The sequence below is a fragment of the Pelodiscus sinensis genome, chromosome 16, assembly GCF_052426305.1.
Source record: "Pelodiscus sinensis isolate ZL-2025 chromosome 16, ASM5242630v1, whole genome shotgun sequence".
In the NCBI taxonomy this organism is placed as follows: domain Eukaryota; kingdom Metazoa; phylum Chordata; order Testudines; family Trionychidae; genus Pelodiscus; species Pelodiscus sinensis.
The window spans coordinates 30352000-30372762 of record NC_143067.1 but is presented as its reverse complement, the minus strand read 5'-3'; the positions used below and the strand labels follow the sequence as shown (position 1 = coordinate 30372762).

Below are 20763 nucleotides of genomic sequence, written 5' to 3'. Positions count from 1 at the left end.
AACATCCATTTTTGCTTGCCTGGAGCATACAGGGCACACAGAGCAGAAGGCCCAGGCTGTGTGACCGTGAATGGCTATAAACAGAGATATGCCAATTGCTGACCAAGAGGCTGCCAAGGAGTGCCCTTGACTCAAACCCATATTGATACGAACACACATCCATCCGTGGGGGGGAGGAATCTCTCGCCCAGTAAAAAAATGTCTAGTGCTCACAATTTAGTTATCTCTCTTGCAAGTGTAAATTAACTTGAAACTTGCTTGTAAGAACTGGCGCCACAAAACGGACCAGTAGAATTCGGCATCTTAGATAAGAAAGAGAATACGGGCCCCCAGGGGTATAAAGATAGGTCCAGCAGCGCATTTTCTCTGAGTGTCAATCTACCATCTATCTGCTGGTCGGGTTAGGTGTTTGATCTCCCGAGGTTCCAAGGGGACGCCCACCTCGTATTCGTCTTTCCTAGGAATTGAGAGACCGGCCCTGGCCTGACACGCTGGAGTCAAGAGGCACAGAAAGGGATAAAAATTGTACCTGGATGTGGTCCTTTGTTTAAGTATATATATACATAGACTTAGAGCTCTTTAAAGATTAAGCTGTCACTTGGTACCATTATTTCTATTTTCTATCTTTATTTTCTTTGTAACCATTTTTAAAATCTGTATTTGTTAGCATTTAAGAAATAGAGCAATAGCCATTGTAACCATATGCTTTTATAAGTCTTTTAATAAACCTGTAACTGTTTAAGCTTTAACCTGACTCCTTCAGTTGCTGTAACAGAACCAAGCACAATTTAAAAGAACTTCAGCCGGTCATAAAGGGACAGACATAGGGAGAGCTTGGGCATTTGGATCTGTGTCACTCCCAGGTGACAAGATCCGTTGGGGCACCTTTCCAGCCTTTCCCAGGCTGCCCGCTGCGAAGGAACCCCTGTGTTCTAGCAGTTAAAATCTAAGGTGTAATAAGCTCTTTCTATATAACGGGGCGTCTGTTGGCCTGCTGGCCACCCTCTGCGACGGGACCCCGGTCCTAGCAGTAAAGACACGGACGTTAAACCTTTTCTCGGAAGCATACACACACACACTGCCCTGACCGTCGGCTGACAGGTATCTACATATTTTTAGAGCTAGGAAAGCATCCTCATGAGAGATCTTTTTTGATAAGTTGTGGGTAGATGTTCAAGAAGGTCAAAGATGAAAAAAGACAGCAGACCTTGCTAGATCTGCAATATGCTTATAAAAAGCAAGATCGAGAGTAAAAATAGATGATTGGTGCATTAGAACAAATGCTGAACTCTACCTCTAGGAGGCTAATGATTGCACATTTTGATACGTACCAGCATACACCTATACAATGGTGAAGCTTATTCCTCTTTTGAAGTATAACAGTTTGGGATTAGGAGGTGGATAGAGAGGTTTGGCAGTAGTGCAAGAAATACACAAAAAAATACAAATAAATTTAGTAATGGATGAGGTAGGTAATTCCTTTATCTTGCTGGTCAGTTGGTGACATCAGATGGAGAATGGAACCATGCATGAGCACCGCTCCAACAGTGGATCTCCCCATGCCGAACTGGTTCCTGACGCATCTGTAGCTATCCAGCGTGGAGAACTTCCAGAGGGTGATGGCTACCCGCTTGTGGAGGGGAATGGTGGGCCTCATGCGTGTGTCCCGTCACTGCAGAGCAGGGGCGAGCCACTCGCAGAGCTCCAGAAAGGTGTTCTTCTTCATCCTGAAGTTCTGGGTCCACTGTTGGTCTCCCCAGCGCTCCTGGACGTAGTGGACCCACCAGTCGCTGCTGGTATCCAGACGTCAGATGTGGTGGGGCACGCTGGCGTCCGGGTGCCGCTCCTCCAGGGCCCCCGGGGGGAGTGCAGGGGGAGGGCCAGAGGGCTGGCCTGCAGCAGAAGGTGCCAGGCAGCCTCCAGCAATTGTTGCCAGGCTTGCAGCAACACGTTCAGAATGAGCACCAGAGTGATCAGGGTCGGCTCTGGCTCCATGGTGCCAACTGCAGCGGTGTCCCAAACGAGAGTGACCGAAGCAGGCGGAGAGGAAAACGCTTTGCTGTCCCTCGGCGAGGTAGGCAAGCAAGCGGGAAAGCTGATAACTTGTCCCTTTAAGCACAAGCTTCAGACAGCAGCCACACAAAGCAACTACTGACCTGATGCCCTGCTGGAACTGGTTTCAGCTGCCCTTAAATGTGATCTAGTGTCCAATCAGTGTGCATGCGCTATTTCAAAATAGCAAAACGCTATTTCAAATTAGTTTTTGGGTCTAGCTGCGTTATTTCGAATTAACATCTTTCGAATTAGTTAATTTGAAATAACACTAATTCGAATTAGTTAATTCAAAATAAGCTAATTCGAAATAACGCTGTAGTGTAGACATACCCAGAGGTAGATCGAAGCTGCTGCTGTCGATCTTCCAGGGTTCAAATTAGCGGTCTATTTAAGATAACTCATTCAAAGTGAAAGGGGGACTCCAGTCAATGCCGGTAACCCTGCTTTCATGAGGAGGTAAGGAAGTTGAAGGAAGAGTGTTCTTCCTTCGACTTCCTGCAATGTAGACAGCGCCAAAAGCCGAGTTAAGCTACTTCAATTTCAGCTACACAGTTACACAACTTCAGCTATGCTATCTGAATTCGGCTTTGTTCCATAGTGTAGACATACTCTGAGAGATGACTCTGGCCAGCAGAGTTTTGGTGTTCTTGTAGTACTTATACTATAGGAGCCAAGATAATAGGCAAACCATGAAGAGGAAGAAAGAGTCAGTTATGTCAGAATCATTACCAGATGGACTGGGATACGAAAGAGAATGGAAGTTTTACAACTTTCTTGAGCATCTCTAAGTACCCCCTCATACCCAATTTACTTTTATATTTCAAAAGATGGATGAGCTGCACCATTGAATAGGTGTATGCTGGTCCACATCAAGATGTGAAATCATTAAGCTTCTACAGGTAGCATTCAGTATTTCTTCTAATACACTGATCATTTATTTTTAGTCTCTATGTGGAATGCGATGGTGGACAACACCCCTTGCCAATTGGAGACGTTGCTTGGAGAATTATTATGACAAACCTTGAATCAAGCATATGCGCATAGAACCTTCTGCTTTCTAGAATACAGGAATTAGATTAAAAGGGTGATTTTTATTAACAACACAAAGAAGATATATTTGCTAAAGCATACTTGGTTGCTAGGTGATACAGAACAACTAAAAAAAGATTGAAGCACAGAGAATTGCTTCCCTGGCATTCAGTTATATTGTACAGGGTTGTTTTTTGTTTTTGTTTTGTTTTGTTTTGTTTTTGTTTTTAAAGTAGCACAGAGAAATCCCACAAACCAAGAAAAGAAAATAATCTGATTGCATCTAACTATTAACATTACTTGTTCTACTTACATCTGTGTTGTTCCAAAATTTAGGTTTACATTTTGTAGACATGGATACTGCTGGAAAATCCATGTCTTATTACAGCTTAGTCCATTTCTCTCCCAGCTCCTGCTCTAACTCACACACAATGGAATCTGAAACAGGCAAAACTTATTTAATTTCAAAAAATCTTTCCCTCTTTTCCCATTGGTTCTCCTGGCTCTCTGGCAACATTTCTTGAATATTCCCTGTTATGGGTTACTGAATGTTGGGATGTTTAGAAAATGGTAGTACCCCTCCCATCAAGCACATGCTTCCCCCTCCCCCCCCAATCACAGAGGATGCTGGGTAGGCTGGACACTCTGGTTGTGATTTCTTCCTGGAGGAGAAAACATAGCTAAGAAGATACATGCACACACTAAATTTTCTACGGAATACATGAAAACTAAACAAGATTTTCCACACTCATGGAATACAATAACTCAGATTATAGGGACAGTTTTAATGAACTAAGTTTAGGAAACTCTCATATCAACCACTTTGTTAGAAGTTTTGGAAATGTGATATATGTTAAAGTTTTGGAGAACCAAGCTCCACCGAAGGAGTTTTTTGTTCGTTTTTTTGACTGTGTGAAGTAGGGATGTAAAATTTCAATTAACTGGCTAATCAAATAGTCGATGCAATTTGCATCGACTATTTGATTAGCCAGTAAGGGCATCTCCACCTTTAAAGTGTAGTAACAGCCCTTCAAAGGCAAAAGCACTGTGGGCCAACAGGGGACTCAAGCAGTCCCCCACCATCCCTGTGCTCCTGATGGCATTTCAAAGCAGCAGTGCCGCATGGAGTCCAGGGTCAGGCTGCACACAACATTTCAAAGTGGCAGTGCAAACATGGAGCCCGGGGTCTGGTCCAGGGCTCCATGCAGCACTGCTGCTTTGAAATACCCCTTCCTCTTCTCCGCTTCCTTGCTGCCTCTTTCTGATAGAGGCAGCAAATGGGGGTGGAAGCAACTAGTCAACTAGTGTGTTGACTGTCTGATAAGCATTTGCTTATCAGATAGTCAATTAGTCGTTAATATCCCTAGTGTGACACCATTTCAGTGTTGAATGGTTGGTTTCCAGATGAAAATGCTGTCCCCAAGCATATGGGCATAGCTTCTTTGGAGCATTGTGATGGGGCAGACCACCTCTGCCCATCTGAAGCCGATCTGCTCTGCACTGAACCCGCGGTAGCGCTCGCGCTCCTCAGAGCTGGCCGGGAAACGCGGGTTGTTTGCGCCTGTTGCTCAGCAGCGGTGACGCAGCTGACAGGTGGGGACGGGGCAAGCAGGGGGCATAGGTCGAGCGCCAGGGCACATGCAGGGTGGGAGGACGCCCTGCATGTCGACAGGGTTGGCGGGTGATGTCAGGAGGTCAGGGGGAAGGCAGACGGTGGAAGAGGAAGGAGGGGGAAGGCAGAGGATAAAGAGGGTGAAAGAGGAAGGAGGGGGAAGGAGTAGGAGGTTAAGAAGTCTGGAGAGGCGGAGGGAGCCAACGACGTAGGAAATAGCCCAGGGCTGGGCCTGGAGATACAGCCGGTGAGTTTCAGGCCAAAACCCCACCAGCTGGACAAGGCATGACGAGCCTGTACTTAAGGCCCTGGGCTAGGGCCCGTGAGAGAGGGCGGGCTCGGGCCTTCCTACCCCACGTTCCGGGACCGAGAAGGTTGCAGAGCCTAGAGCCAGGGCCTCTATTCACTCTTGAACTAAGGGGCGATGCAGGCAAAGGACCAGCTCCACAAGCCGTAAAGACGAGCATGGGGGCAAGCGAGGGACCGCCCGTGTACACGTGGTAGAGAATGTGGGCATAGACCCCAAGTTCCCTGGAAAAGGGGAAGGTAGGTGAAATTAGGTGGCCAGATCAAACGCATACACACACAAAAAATAGGTAAAGGAGAGGGGAGCGCCTACTAGCCCGGTTGGGAAATAGGTAAGGAGATGCCCGACAATGGAGGCAGCGGACATATTTAGGTGGCTCATCGAGAACCAGAGACAGCAACAGCAGCAGCAAACCCTCCTACTGCAACAACTATCGGCCCAGCAACAGGAACAGCAGAAACAACTCCTGAAGGACCTAGCCGAGCAGTACCAAACACAGCAGGACCGGTGGGTACAACAATAGGGGGCCCTGGGGACAGGGCGGCCCCTGACCCTAGGTGGGAAGAGGCTGAGGGGGGGACCCTAGCCCAGTTGCCCCTACAGCTGGCCAAAATGAGTCTCTCAGAAGACCCAGAGGTGTTCCTGTCAACCTTTGAAAGGGTAGTTGCTACCAGTGCGGCCAGGAAGGACACTTCAAAAAGGATTGCCCCTGTATAGACTGTATGGACAGGTAATGGTGGGGCGCCGCTTCCCTGAAGCACGAGAACAAGGGAGGATACTAAGGGTGGTTGAGGTTGAGGGATGGGCAGTCATTGCCCTTGTGGACTCAGGGTGTGGCCAGACGCTGGTAAGGTCAGAGCTAGTTCAGTCCGAAAGTCCACCCCCCCACCCCCGTTCTAGCCCAGTGCGTGCACAGGCACGTAGAATCCTACCCCACTACTTGGGTAAAAATTAATGAGGGAGACATGCCAAGTATTACGTGGCACTCGCCCCAAGACCAGTTTACCCCATCCTACTGGGGAGGGACTGGCAAGGTTTCAAGTGGGCCGGGCCCGGAGGGGGGCAGGGAGAGACAAGCTCTGGCCGGGGAGCTGGATCCTGCGGGCCCCGGGCCACTGCAAGACCACCGTACCCCGCTCAGTACACAGGCCAGACAGGTTGAACCTGGGATGCCAGAGGAACCAGGACTGGAGATAGCACCCAAGGAATGGACTGGGGATTTTGTATGGGAACAGAGAGAGGACCACCTACTACGGCAGGCCTGGGAAGCAACGGTACCGAATATGGATGCGGAAGGTACACCCTGGCCAGGTTTAGGGTATCCCCACTTTGAGATTCAAGGAGATCGATTATACCGAGTCACTGAGGGAATGGAGGGGGTGAAGTAGTATCATAACTACTAGTACCAGGCAAGTACCACCGCCACCTCCTGAAACTGGCCCATAACAACCCCTGGGCAGGGCACCTCAAGTACGAAAAGACCATGTGTCGGTTACTACAGAGATTTTATTGAACTGGTATCTACCGCGCCACGAAAGACTTCTGTAGCTCTTACCCCGAGTGTCAGAAGACGGGAATGGGGAGGGTACCGAAGGCCCCGCTAGTGCCACTACCAGTGGTGGATGTCCCCTTCCAGCGGATTGCGTTGGACTTGGTGGGTTCCCTGGAAAAGACACATAACAGATACCAATACATCTTGGTAGTAATTGATTATGCGACCCGATACCCTGAAGCGAGCCCACTACAGAATACAACAGCACCCAACGGAGGAGCTGGTGAAGATCTTTCCAAGAGTGGGTATACCCCAGGAAATCCTGACCGACCAAGGGACGAATGTTACATCGACACTAATGAAGGAACTATGCTGCTTACTATGAGTAAAGACCTTAAGGACTCGGTATATCACCCACAGACAGACAGAGTGGTCGAGAGGTTCAATCGAACTTTGAAAGGTATGTTAAGGAAGTTTGTGGAGGAGGATCCTAAGGGTGGGACCGGGCCCTGCCAGCGCTGCTTTTTACAGTGCGCAAGGTCCCCCAAGCTTCAACAGGATTCTCGCCCTTCGAATTATTTTAGGGGCAACAACCAAAGGGCATTCTAGACATCATCAGGGAGTCCTGGGAAGAGCAAACTACTAGGGTGCAGGGGTTGGTCCAGTATGTTCTTAAGTTAAGGGAAAGGCTGAACCGCCTCGGCGAATTCGCCAAGCGAAACTTAGGGGAAGCACAGGAAAGGTAGGCCCAGTATTATAACAAGAACGCCCGGGTATGAGTCTTCCAGCCAGAGGATAGGGTGCTCCTATTGCTACCTGAGCAAACCTCTAAGTTGCTGACCCGGTAGCAAGGCCCGTTCGAGGTGGTATGCTGAGTGGGGGAGGTGGACTATGAGATTCAGATGCCAGGGAGGAGAAAACCCTCAAACATTTATCACGTCAATCTCCTGAAAGCATGGAGGGCACAGGAAGGTGTCTTAATCAACCTGGTGGGCGAGAGGGTGGATGGAGAGCAAGGGGAACTCGGCAGTGGGACGACTCCCTCCCTACAACTAGGCCCCACACTCACACACCGACAGCAAAGGGAATTAACAAGCCTACTGCACAAGTTTCCACAGGTGTTAACTACGGCACCGGGCCAATCAATGCTGGCCAACCACCACATCGCTACGGAGCCAAGAAAGGAGGTCCATGGCCAGATCAGGCCACTACTGAGAAGATTGTGGGACACCGTGCGTGAGGAGGTGGACAGGATGCTGCAATGGGGGATAATAGAGGAATCCCACAGTGAATGGAGGAGCCCCATAGTCCTGGTACCGAAGGCCGATGGGTCCACGAGGTTCTGTATCGATTTTCGAAAGGTTAACGCGGTATCCCATTTTTACGCTTATCCCATGTCCCGTTTCGATGAACTACTAGAACAACTGGGGGCGGCATGATACATATCCATTCTAGACCTGTCAAAAGGATACTGGCAGATCCCGTTGACGCCAAAACCCAGGGAGAAGACTGCGTTCTCAACACCCTTCGAACTATACCAGTTCATGCGGATGCCTTTCGGACTGCATGGGGCAGTAGCAACTTTCCAGAGGCTGATGGACTGGATTCTGTGCCAACATGAGCGCTACACGGCCGCATACATAGACGACATTATCTATAGTACGTCTTGGCCCGAACACCTACAGCGGGTGGAGGTGGGCCTATCTGCACTGAGGGAGGCTGGACTGACCGCCAACCCCGACAAGTGCCACTTCGGGGAACAGGAGGTATCCTACCTAGGTTACACTGTTGGGGAGGCAAGCTCAGACCCCGATAGATAAAATTGAAGCCTTGCGGAACTACCCCGCCCCTACAACAAAAAGGCAAGTACTCCAATTTCTGGGACTAGCCAGCTATTACCGACGGTCTGTCCCAGACTTCACATCCATGGCCGCACCACTAACAGACCTAACCTGTAACGCAGCACCAAAAAGGGTACAGAGGAACTGGGAGTGTGTGGGAGCCTTCATTGTGTTAAAACGGCAGTTAACTCAGACACCCATATTGACTCAGCCTAATTTTAACAAACCATTTATCTTGTAAACAGATGCCTTGGAGGTAGGCCTAGGGGCGGCTGTACTATCACAAGAGGAGGGGGGTGAAACACCCCATTGTATATATCAGCCGTAAGCTGTTCCCCCGGGAGCATAATATTCTACGATAGAGAAAGAGGCCTTGGCAGTAAAATGGGGAATTGACATGCTGCGTTATTACCTTCTAGGTAGCCCCTTTAAAGTGGTAACCAACCACGAACCACTCCGTTGGCTCCATGCCATGAAGGACTCCAACACGCGAATAATGAGGTGGTACCTGGCACTACAGCCATACTGATTCGAAGTCAGTCATTGGGACGGAAGGGCCCACGGGAATGCTGACTTTTTTTTGAGGATCGCAGAAGAAGAGACAGAGGACAGATTGGGCGAGGCTGGGGACTTAAGGGGGGAGGTGTGTGATGGGGCGGATCACCTCCACCTGTCCAAAGCCGATCCGCCCCTCACTGACCCCGCGGTAGCGCTCACACTCCTTGGAGCCGGCTGGGAAATGTGGGTTATTTGTGCCTGTTGCTCGGCACAGCTGACAGGTGGGGGTGGGGTGAGCAGGGGGCATAAGTTGAGCGCTGGGGCACACGCAGGGCGGGAAGACACCTTGCACATCGACAGGGTCGGCGGGTGACGTCAGGAGGTTAGGGGGAAGGCAGAGGTTAAAGAGGGCAGAAGAGGAAGGAGGAGCAAGGAGTAGGAGGTTCAGAAGTCTGGAGAGGCAGAGGGAGCCAGTAAGGTAGGAAGTAGCCCAGGGCAGGGCCTGGAGATATGGCCGGAGGGCCAGTGAGTGTCGGGCCAAATCCCCACCGTCCAGATAAGGCACGACAAGCCTGTCCTTAGGGCCCTGGGCTGGGGCCCATGAGAGAGGGCAGGCCTGGGCCCCCTACCCCGTGTTCCGGGACCGAAAAGGCTGCAGAGCCCAGAGCCAGGGCCTCCATTCACTCTTGAACTAAGGGGCGATGCAGGCAAAGGACCGGCTCTGCAAGGCAGAAAGACGAGCATGGGGGCAAGCGAGGGACCGCCCATGTACAACCATATACAATGGCATAGTACTCCTCAGAGAGTGTGTCTACACGGCACCCTTAGCTTGAAATAAAGTATGCAATTTACATTACACAAATTACATAGCTTATTTCAATGTTATTTCAAAATAGCTTATTTCGTAATTTGGTGCTGTCTACACAGTGCTAAATTTCAAAATAACGCACTATTCTAAAATTCCCCCAACCCTCATGGAACGAAGCTTACTGTGACGTCGGAATAAGCTGCCTGTTATTTCAAAATCTATTTCAAAATAATGGGCTGCTTCAATAGACACGGAGTAGTTATTTCAGGATACTTCCAGTATCCCAAAATAGCTCCGCAGTGTAGAGGTACACTGGAGACAGAACAGTGGCTTTCCCTCTCATGGTATGTCTAGACTGCAGATTTTTTCCGGGATACTGCAGGTATCCTGGAAAAGCTCTGCCACGTCCAAGGAACACATCTGCTTTTCTGAAAAAAATTTAGGAAAAGCAGACACTTTTTTTTGGCATCTATGTAAATCTCGTTCTATGAGGAAGAAGGGCTGTTCCAGAAGAGGCTTTTTTTTCCAACATTTGGACCAGTGTAGACAGGCCAAATGTCAGAAAAGCCTCTTTTGGAAGAAAAGTGGAAAAAGGTATACAAATTGCAGTTCACAATTTGCGTATCTTTTTGCGACTTATATTTGTAGTCTAGACATAGCCTCAGAGAGCTTCTTGCTGAGAAACACAACAGGGTAGAATTGTTGATCTGGTCCAGTCTGCATCAAAACTGCTTCCCACACCATGCTCTGAGGCATCTTTCGAAAAGCCCTGATTGCATTCAATAATGCCTTTTTGAAAGAGTACTTTCGAAAAAAGGCGTTCTTCCTCATAAAATGAGGTTTACCGTGGTCGAAAAAACCACCACGTTCTTTTGATTTAATTTTGAAAGAACACAGCGGCAGTCTAGACACGGGAAGTTTTTTCAAAAAAAGGCCACTTTTTTTCGAAAAAACCCCCCAATAGTCTACTGTAGACATATCCGTAGTGAAGCAAAAATCTGACTGTAGTGCGATACAAAAAGCCTGTAATATCCTGCCAAGCCTAAGAATGATTGGCCCTGTTTTTTTTATTTTTATTTAGGGACAGACAAATTTTGGATAGCATCTACTTTAGCCTGTAGAGGGTTGATAGTCTCTTGACCTATCTGATGTCCAAGATAAATAACTCCATTTAGGACTATTTGACACTTTCTAGCCTTAACTGTTAGCCCTGCCTCCTTTATGTGCTGGAAAACAGCTTGGTGCTCTAGGTGTTCTGTCCACAAATCAGAGAATACAGCCACATCATCTAGATAGGCTACTGCAAATTTTCCAAATCCAGCTAACAGGTTATCTACAAGTGTTTGGAAGGTTAAGGGTGCATTGTGGATCCTGAAAGAGAGAGCCACGCATGTAATGAAGGCTGACCTTCCCTTGGCTGATTATCCAGAGTTACTTGTCAGTATCCCTTGTTTAAGTCTAAGGTGGAGATGAAATGGATGCATCCCAGTTTCTCCAATAATTCCTCTGTGTGGCATTGGATAGTTTTCTAGGCAAGCTATGGCATTCAGCTTACATGCAAAAGCAGATTTCTCCCTCTGGTTTGGGAACTAAGACCACTGCAGTGGCCCATGCACTCTCAGAAGAGCAAAGTTTACCCATCTATAATATGTCTTTCATCTCCTTTTCTATAGTGGTTTTGGCTGAAGCCATCTGGTAGGGTTGGGTTCTGACTAGATGAGCTTCATCCATGTCAAAGGAGTGAAATGCCCTTTCAGTCTGTCCTGGGATAGCTGAAAACATTGGTGTGAAGCTAATGCACAGTTCTTTGAACTGCTGTCGCTGTTTATTACCAAAGCTTGTGGAGAGGGTTACTTCTTTGATGCCATCATTGCCTCTCCGTTGATAGTAGGCTTCTTCAGTCCACGCCGCATCATCCCTCTCTTGGGCTATGAACTAAAGAACCTTGAATTCTAGAGAATAAAAGGATTTTAGAGAATTAACATGATCTATCTCTGGAAGCAATGCAGGTGATGTGGGTGTCTATGCTGGCTGGTGCACTGGGTGGCATTGCAGGCTCTGGCAGAGCCTGTTGTGCAGGTTCAATAACTGCCACAGACTGTGGCACCCAGTGTTTCTAGCTCTGATCCTAGAATCCTAGGTTTGTAAGAGACCTTAGGAGGTCATCGAGTCCTATTTCCTGCTAAAAACAGGACCAACTAAATCATCTCAGCCAGGGCTTGGTCAAAGCGGGTCTTAAAAACCTCTAGGAATGTAGATTCCACCCCCTCCCTAGGTAACCCATTCCAGTGCTTCACCACCCTCCTAGCAAAAAAGTTTTTCCTAATATCCAACCTAGGTCTCCCCCCCCACAGAAACTTGAGACCATTACTCTTCATTTTGTCACCTCTCACCAAGGAGAACAAACAGCCTCTTTCCATCCTCTTTGGCTGCCCCCTTCACATAGTTGAAGCCTGCTATCAAATCTCCCCTCACTCTGCTCTTCTGTAGACTAAATAAGCCTAAATCCCTCAGCCTCTCCTCAGAAGTCATATGCTCCAGCTCCCTAATCATTTTTGTTGCCCTCCATTGAACTTTCTCCAATGTGTCCACATCTTTTCTTCTGGAGGGGTTTAGAATTGGACGCAGTACTCCGGATGTGGCCTCACCAGTACCAAATAAAGGGGAATTATCACTTCTCTAGATCTGCTGGCAGTGCTCCTCTTAATGCACTCTAATATGCCATTAGTCTTAGCCTTCTTGGCTGCAAGGGCACACCGTTGACTCATATCCATCTTCTCATCCACTGTAATCCCCAGGTCCTTTTCTGCTGAATAGCCAGTAGGTCCCCAGCCTATAGCAATTCTTGGGATTCTTCCTTCCCAAGTGCAGGACTCTTTACTTGTCCTTATTGAACCTCATTAGATTTTTTTTGGCACAATCCTCCAATTTGTTCAGGTTCCTCTGGATCCTATCCCTACCCTCCAGCATATCTGCCTCTCCCCCTATCTTAGGTGTGTCTACACTGCAGGGCTTAAACTCAAAATAAGCTATGCAAATTGAGCTACCGTCAAATGCGTATCCTATTTTCAAATAGCTTATTTCAAAATAGGGAGTGTCTACACAGCACTTATTTCGAAATAGAGCACTCTTCCTCTGACTTCCCTTATTCTTCATACAATGTGGGTTACAAGAGTCGGAGTAAGAAGTCCTCCAGCTTGACAGTATTTTGACACTATTTTGAAATAACTGCCTGCTGTGTAGATGTGGATTAAGTTATTTCAGAATAGCACTAGTTATTTTGAAATAGTGTTGCAATGTAGATGTACCCGTAGTGTCATTGGCAAACTTGCTGAGGGTGCAGTCCATCTTCTCATCCTCTCATAAAGATCTTGAACAAAACCGGCCCCGGAACTGACCATTCGGGCACTCTGCTTGATACCAACTTCCATCCAGACATTGGGCCATTGATCACTACCCCTTGAACCTGACGATCTAGCCAGCTTTCTATTCACCTTACAGTCTATTTATCCAATCCATACTTCTTTAACTTGCTGGCAAGAATATTGTGGGAGACCATATCAAAAGCTTTGCTAAAGTCAAGGTATATCATGCCAACTCCCTTTCCAAAAATCACAGCCAGTAACCTTTTAACTTCTCCTAATGGTATGTCTAGACTGCAGGCTTCTTTTGGAAGAAGCTTTTCTGGAAGAGATCTTCCAAAAAAACTTCTTCTGAAAGAGAGTGTCCACACTGCCAAAATGCATTGAAAAAGTGATCTGCTTTTTCAAAAGATAGCATCCACACTGAATGGATGCTATCTCACATGTAAGCTGTGATTACTATGGGCAGAGTGGCCACCAGGCATCTGTGCTTTTTCCTTTTTCCTCTTCAATCGAAAGAACTCCCTCTTCCCCCTCCACATACACCATTTCCAAAAAGTATTCTTTGGAAAAGGTCCTTGTAGAAAGAACCCCCTCTGTGTTGTTTTTTTGTTTTTGTTTTTGTTTTGTTTTTTTGAAAGAATGCAATTGCAGTGTGGATGTGAGGTTTTATCAGAAAAACTGCCATTTAAAAAAAAAAAAACCTCTGTAGTGTAGACATACCCTGAGAGAGAAACAATGTGTGTGAGATAATCTTTTATTGGACCAAATTCTGTTTGATGGGAAAGACAATCTTTTGAGCCACACAAAACTCCTTCAGATCTGGGAAAGACTCTCAGCTTCAAGCAAAAGGCAAGGTGGAACAGATTGTTTAGCATAGATAGGTCGGTCATATAGTAAGGTACCATTCAAGGTAGAGGCCCAGTAAAAACTCTGCAACTGTGGGACAAAATGAGGGGGTTAATGGGTTACATATGTAAGTGTTACATATTTTAGAATTGTACATCTGCTTGTCTATCCATCTGTCTATGAGTCCGCTTGTTCAAGAACTAAATGGTAAGAGCTAGGACCACCAAATTTGGTATGCAGTTTCCTTTTATCATAACTTAAAGCAATATAAGGGTTTTGTTGTGCTAGGACCGTGGTCCCCAACCCGGTGCCCACGGGCACCATGGCGCCCGCCGGGCTCTTTACATGCGCCCGCGGAGCAATCTGGGCTGGCAGGTGCCAGCCCCGGGCGCATGGCCGGTCACGGCGGTGCCGCGCGTACTCTTGCCAGCTCCGGCGCCAGCCTTGGCCCCGCCCCCGGGAGCACCACGCGTGTCCTTGCCGGCTCTGGCGCCGGCCTTGGCCCCGGCCCCGGCCCCGGCCCCGGCCCCGGCCTTGGCCCCGCGGCGCTTACGGGGGGAGCGCCGGCCCCGGGCGCGCGGCGCTTGCCAGGGGGCGCCTTCCACGGGCGCGCGGCTATGGGGGGGGGCCCGGCCCCGTGGTTATGGGGGGGCCCCGCCCCCTGGCGCCTGGCGGGCGAACGGCCATGCTCCCTGGCGCCCGCCAACCTGAAAAGGTTGGGGACCACTGTGCTAGGACAATGGGATGTGCCTGGAATTTAACTGTTTCTCATAAAATGGAAAGGGAAGGCCTGGTAGGAGGGTCAATTATATTCCACACTGACCGCAGAGTGGACAGCAAGAGGCCAAAGATGGGGATTGGGACCGCTATAACCCAATTGGGCCAGCAAGGGGCAAGGGTGGAGAAACGGACAGCTATATATCTTAGGGAATTTGTTTGTATGAAGATTTTTTTGGATGTCTTTCTGTCCTCTAGCCAGGGAACATGCACCCCTCCCCTAACTGTGCCCGCTGAACTGCAGTGGCCATGGACAGGAATTTCTCACCTGACCCCAAGCTGCTGTGGTGACAGAGGGCTGGGGTTTGTCCTCTCTTGCTGCATACTGAATCCCCCATCCATGGAACAATGCTTTAAATGGAGAAAAACAAATCTTATTTGAGTTAACAACCTAAGCACCACAGGGTAAATCTTCTATTAAGCCATAATTTTAGTGTCTCTGTTCAGTCCATGATTTTTAGGGTTTAGCAGAGTAATACATTTAAGCTTCCAGGTTCATATTTTGAAAACATGCAGGTTTCCTTTGAGGATGACGACTGTTCAATCACTCTATATCTGACTTCCCTGTGAAAAGTGGTCACACACAGATGACGGTGTTTTTGGTTTTTTATCATTTTCCTGCATAAGATAATTCAAGGGGATAATGATTGTTTTATTTTAGTTGTTATTGGGTTTGCATTTAGTGCATGTGTTGTCATAGGCACGAGTAAGATCCATGATCTTGAAAGGTGTGATGATCACTATAGTGAATATGTTTGTAAGTTACTCATCTATTTTGTCAGTGTCTGGTCCCACTTTGAGTTGGTATGCCCTTGTCTCATATCTTGGGACCAACACAACTACATCTACACTGCATAGAACTTCTTTTTGGCATTTGTCATTATAACTGTAGATGGCAGTCTTGGTCCAGCATTCAGGTTGTTCCTCTTGCTTTGAGAAATCAATCTAAATTCAGCAGAAGAGTTGAATAAAGATTGTTCTCGTGTACTTTTCAGCCCACGTACAGGTTTGACATCTACTTCTTTGGAGTTCTTCCATAAATCGTGGCAATAACAGCATCAGAAACTTTTAAGATGGTATCTAAAGACATATGGCTGAGCTTTAATTAATCCATTGGCAAATCACTTCTTGGCTCTTGAGTTCATGAATTTTTAAGTTGTTTCTATTATTATTAATAGATTATTGACATCTGGTAGATTGCAGATGGCCCTATAAATGCTTTTGCCTAGGATACTTGACTACTATTGTGTACCCTAAGATACTGAAAGAATTTACAACATTTTGGAGCTCTAATATTTGTTTAATAAAATAATAGACATCACTAATTAACTAATGGGGCCATAAATAACCAAAATTCCATTTATGGAAATTATTTGTTCCACTCTTATTTGCCAATGCAAAATAGCACTGTCAGAATTCCTTATGAAGTTCCTCCATACTACTAATACTAAGGAGTTTAGGTCTACAATGTTGAATTTTATGTCCCCATCTGAAGCACTGGGCTTTGGCCACTGTCAGAGAAAAGTTTTGAGTCAATCTATACTCTTAAAATGGAAGGAGAGTATGGAAATACTGGAACATTCAAGTAAGGTGGAAGTTGTGAAATCAGATATCCTCTCTGAAGGCATAGGTGTAACAACATTTCCAGGGGGTTCAGCGTGTGTTTTATTTAAGATGTGCATCAGTGTTCTAATGGTCCAAAACACTTCAGCAATATTACTGGATGCTACAGTAATTGGGGCAATTCCTTTGATATGTGCCAGGGCTCGACAAACTGCTGATTCTACTCGCCCGTGGTGAGTAGATTTCAGCCGGTCGCTCCATGCGCCCCATTCACCGGCGCTGTGTGCATGCGCGCTGCAGGGCTGGCGAGTAGCTCTCACCGCCGTTTGTCAAGCCCTGGATATGTCTATAAGGAGATGTCAAATAACAGGCCAATGAAGAAGTTCTAACTGCAGTTGGAGCAATATTAAACCCAAGGAATATATAGTGATGGGGGGAAAAAAATTCTACTCGCTTTTTGTATTTAATACTGTTCACTTGGTTTTTTTTGTCTGTAGGATTTCTGTGGTGTTTAGTCTAGGGGGTTTTTCCTCCCTTTTTTAAAACAGGAGTAAAACCATGCATTTGAGCACATAGTTATGGCTATTTCCATCCCATGTGTGTTATCTGTGTTTAATAAGCATTTTCCTGACAAAGAACACACACCATGAGCAATAATAGTAATATATGTAACAGTTGACAGGAAGAGGTAAATTAGTCTCATAGCGTACTGTCAGGAATCCAGAGCAAGAAATTCACACTATCTTTTCTCTTTTTCTTTTGTGTTCTCAGCATAACCTACTTTACTTGCTTTGGTATCTCCTTCGAGAGTTCTCCTTCCTGTGAAAATCCTGAAGCCTGCAGTGCCTAGCAGAAAGCAGGCCAATCAATATTTGTGCTGAAGATGAAAAGATTAAACTACTTTAAAGTTCATCTCTTAGGAGGACACTACCAAAAAGTCCTAACGTTTTTGTTTCCCTCCTCTGGTCTGTGCATATTTATTTCTGAAGAGGGAGAATACTGGTGAAGGTTCCATGCAGAAAGATGCGTGGTTGTTTTTTTGTTTAGGACCCTGTGTTTATGAGTTTATGTAACTTAATACAAATATATTGAACTCATTTTAGGATTTTATAGAAAGTAAATTAATGATGTAGCATTGCTTAAATAAAGGGGAAAGAGGTGGTGTAGGCCTGTGGCAGGGTGAGGAAGAGACAGGAATCAAATAACAAATATAACTTCAGGGATGCTAGAAAAATGTGTGTAAGTCAGAGTGCTGAGATGTATTGAACCAAACTGTAATCCCCATATATGACGGAAACCATTTCAAGCCACAGCATGCGACAGCACCTCTCGTTCCAGGACCTATGAGTAGTTGAAGACGTGACTATTTATCTTGAGGTTTTGTAAGTATAGACATTACTCTGGTGATGTGAGGGATCTGCTAAGCAGATGCCTAACGAGCCCCATCAGGACTCTTTCTCCTGGCTGAGTGGCACTGTTTCTCATTTGCCCTCTCACCACTGCACTTCCCTTTCCCTTGCCCTTGTCCAATTAAAGCAAAGTCCCCTAAACCAGAAGGAGGCTCGTTTCTGTTGGAAACATTACCCTCAAGGCTTTGGTCTACACTAGGAGTTATTTGGAAATAACCCCCCTTATTTTGAAATAAGCAGAGCGCCTGCACTGCCAAGAGGGCTCGTTATTTCAAAATCTGTACTCCTTCCTTCATCGGGGAATAATGCTTATTTCAAAATAGTGGTAGTGTAGATGATTTACTGCTGCTATTTTGAAAAAACTACTCCCCAGAGTAATTTGAAGAAATTATTCCCCAGTGTTTTCTGGGGCTTTAAGTCAAGGTAGCAGATTCACAATTACAAAGCCTGCCTTGGACTAATTTTGAGGCTGTCCTGTAGTGGGGACATATTATTTTGGTTTTGTTATGTCAAGAGTTATTATTTCAAATGTAGTGATTTTGAAATAATTTCCTAGTGTAGACATGCCCAAGGTTAGCTTAGAGTTGCAAAGAATCCAGATGCAGACTCTAGGTGGTAGTTTGGGTGCTGAGTTCAGGCTCTGGATTGGGGCAGGGGACCGAGATGCAGGAGGAATACAGGCTCTGGGAGGAAGTTTGGGTTCTGGGTTGCACAGAGTAGCTGGAAGCCACTCTAGCCCTGAAGTGCTGCCAGTGCCAATGATAATGGCCCTCAGGTCCCTTTAAATCACCCATGGGTGACAGGCAGGCCAGGGGACACACTGTAGGGGGAGCATGCAAGGGTGGCACGTGGGGACAGAGAAGAGTTCTAGTCCTGAAATTTGCAGGTGTCCAGACACCATGGATCCATATTACTTATCACCAATGACCCCAGGCACTAGACTTCAAGAGCCCTACACTTGATTGGACTGTCCCTGGGACCCAGATAATTACTGATAATACTCACTTTGAACTATAACCATTCAGCCTCTGTACATAGGGTATTTTCAACCTTTTCTTTTCTTGCCAGCCTTTTCCCTTAGCTATGTGTTTGAGTGAGAGGAAGCTACTTACCTTGTGCAGTAATGACAGTTCTTCGAGATGTGTGTCCCCGTGGGTGCTTCACTGTAGGTGTCGGGCTCATCCCAGCACTGCAGGTCAGAGATTAATTAGCCGTGATTTAGCTGGACCACGCATGTGCGGTGGCATCGCGTGCCTTTCACGCCATTTCTGAGGCTGTGCACAGTCCAGCTCCTGCCAGTTCCTCCTAATAGGGTCACTCTGAAAAGCATAAGAGAAGACTCCAAAGTGGGGAGAAGGGCGGGTCATGGAGCACCCATGGGGGACACACGTCGAAGAACCGTCATTACTGCACAAGGTGAGTAACTTCATCTTCTTCGGGTAGCGTCCCTCTGGTTGCTCCACTATAGGTGAGTACCGAGCCGTTGTCTAGCCTACGGTGGAGGGATCGGAGTCTGGACCTCTGCGCTGTGGAGAACACTGCCAATGCTAGTGTTGAGTCCTGAACAATGGCGTCAATTGCATAATGTTTTGCGAATGTCATGTCCAAAGACCAGGTTGCCATTCTTCGCATATCTTATAGCGAAACACCTCAAAGGAAAGCTGTGGTTGCGGCTGTCGCTCTGGTGGAATGTGCATGTTTCGAGGTAGGTACAGCCAGTCCCCAAGTTGTGAACAGTTGAGTTACGACCGTTTGCATTTACGACCAAAGCTCCCATGGAATGGTTGTAAAGGTGGTCCCCGAGTTACAAATGCAACCCACTTTTATGAACAGCGCGGTTGCTATGTAACTCAATGGGGTCTGAGTTAAGAACAGATCGAGTTATGGCCAAGTGTTTGGTCTGTAACTCGTTCGTAACTCGGGGAGAGGCTGTACTAGCTTATTACGTATCTAATAACAATGTGCAATGCATTTCACAATTAGTTTGGAAATATGCTGCGAGGATAAAGGATGGTCTTTGGATCACTCTTCTGTGCATAGTAAAAGGTGTTGTGATTGTCGAAAGGGTCATGTTCTCTCTAGGTAAAAGGCCAGGGCTCTCCGAACATCTGATGTATGTAGTTGAACTTCATGAGGTGAGGTATGTGGTTTGGGATAAAAGGTAGGAAGTATTATCGGTTTGTTAATATTAAATTCCGAGTTCACTTTCGGTAGGAAATGAGGGTGTGGTCATAGCATCACTCCTTGATTAGTAAACAGAGAGTAAGGCAGGCCAGTCGAGAAAGCCACGAGTTCGCCCACCCATCACGCTGAGGTGATAGCTAGAAGGAAGATGATTTTCATTGTAAGTATGGAGAAGTCACAGGTGGCTATTGGCTCAAATGGTAGATATGTGAGAGTGTCCAAGACTAATTGTAAGTCCTAGAGTGCTGGAGGCCTTCTGCACCCAGAGTAGAAATTTGTGAGTCCTTTTAAAAACCTTTTTGGTCATGGGGTGAGCAAATACTGAGTATCCTTCTATCGGTTGCCTGAAGGTGGAGATTGCCGAGAGGTGGACTCTTATGGATGATATAGCCAGACCGGAGAGTCAGAGGTGCAACACATAGTCCAAAATACGATAGATAGGAACTGTCTTAACGTCAAAGCTATTGTCATTGCACCAAGAGTGAAATCGCCACCACTTATAAAGGTAAGTCTTTCGCGTAGAGTCGCTCCTACTGTGCATTAAGACATGCTTTACATCTTGAAAGCAGATGATCTCTGTCTGGTGGAACCAGCTAGGAGCCACACTGTGAGATGTAATCGGTCAATTTGTGGATGTATCATGGTTCGCCCGCATTGTGTCAGGAGGTCTGGTCTCTCCAGTAAGTGATTATGGTGGTCGTAGGGACATTTGTATTAGAAGCGGAAACCACGTTTATCTGGCCAGTATGGAGCTATGAGTATGACTGTGGCCCTGTCCGTGATTATTTTCTCCAATACTCTCGGAAGAAGCGGAATTGGGGGAAAAGCATAGAGTAGGCCCCAATTCAGTAGGAAAGCGTCCCCTAGGGCAGTGGTCCCCAACCTTTTAGAGCTGCCGGGCACCCGGGAGTGGGGCCACGCATGCGCTGCATGCCCGGGGGCAATGACCCCATGCGCTGTGCGTCTGGAGGTGGGAC

The 20763-nt window shown here is 46.9% G+C and overlaps 1 long non-coding RNA gene across 2 annotated transcripts in view; it reads left to right on the top strand.

Annotated features, from left to right (window-relative positions):
• The window catches only part of LOC142818704 (uncharacterized), a 32970-nt gene that overhangs the window by 1326 nt on the left and 10881 nt on the right, over positions 1 to 20763 (top strand). Inside the window, exon 2 of one of the 2 annotated variants that reach the window (XR_016346975.1) lies at positions 1102 to 20291. The exons of the other annotated variant lie outside the window; for it this stretch is intronic. This is a non-coding gene — a long non-coding RNA (uncharacterized LOC142818704). The remainder of the gene's footprint in view (positions 1 to 1101; positions 20292 to 20763) is intronic. 2 annotated transcript variants of the gene reach the window in all.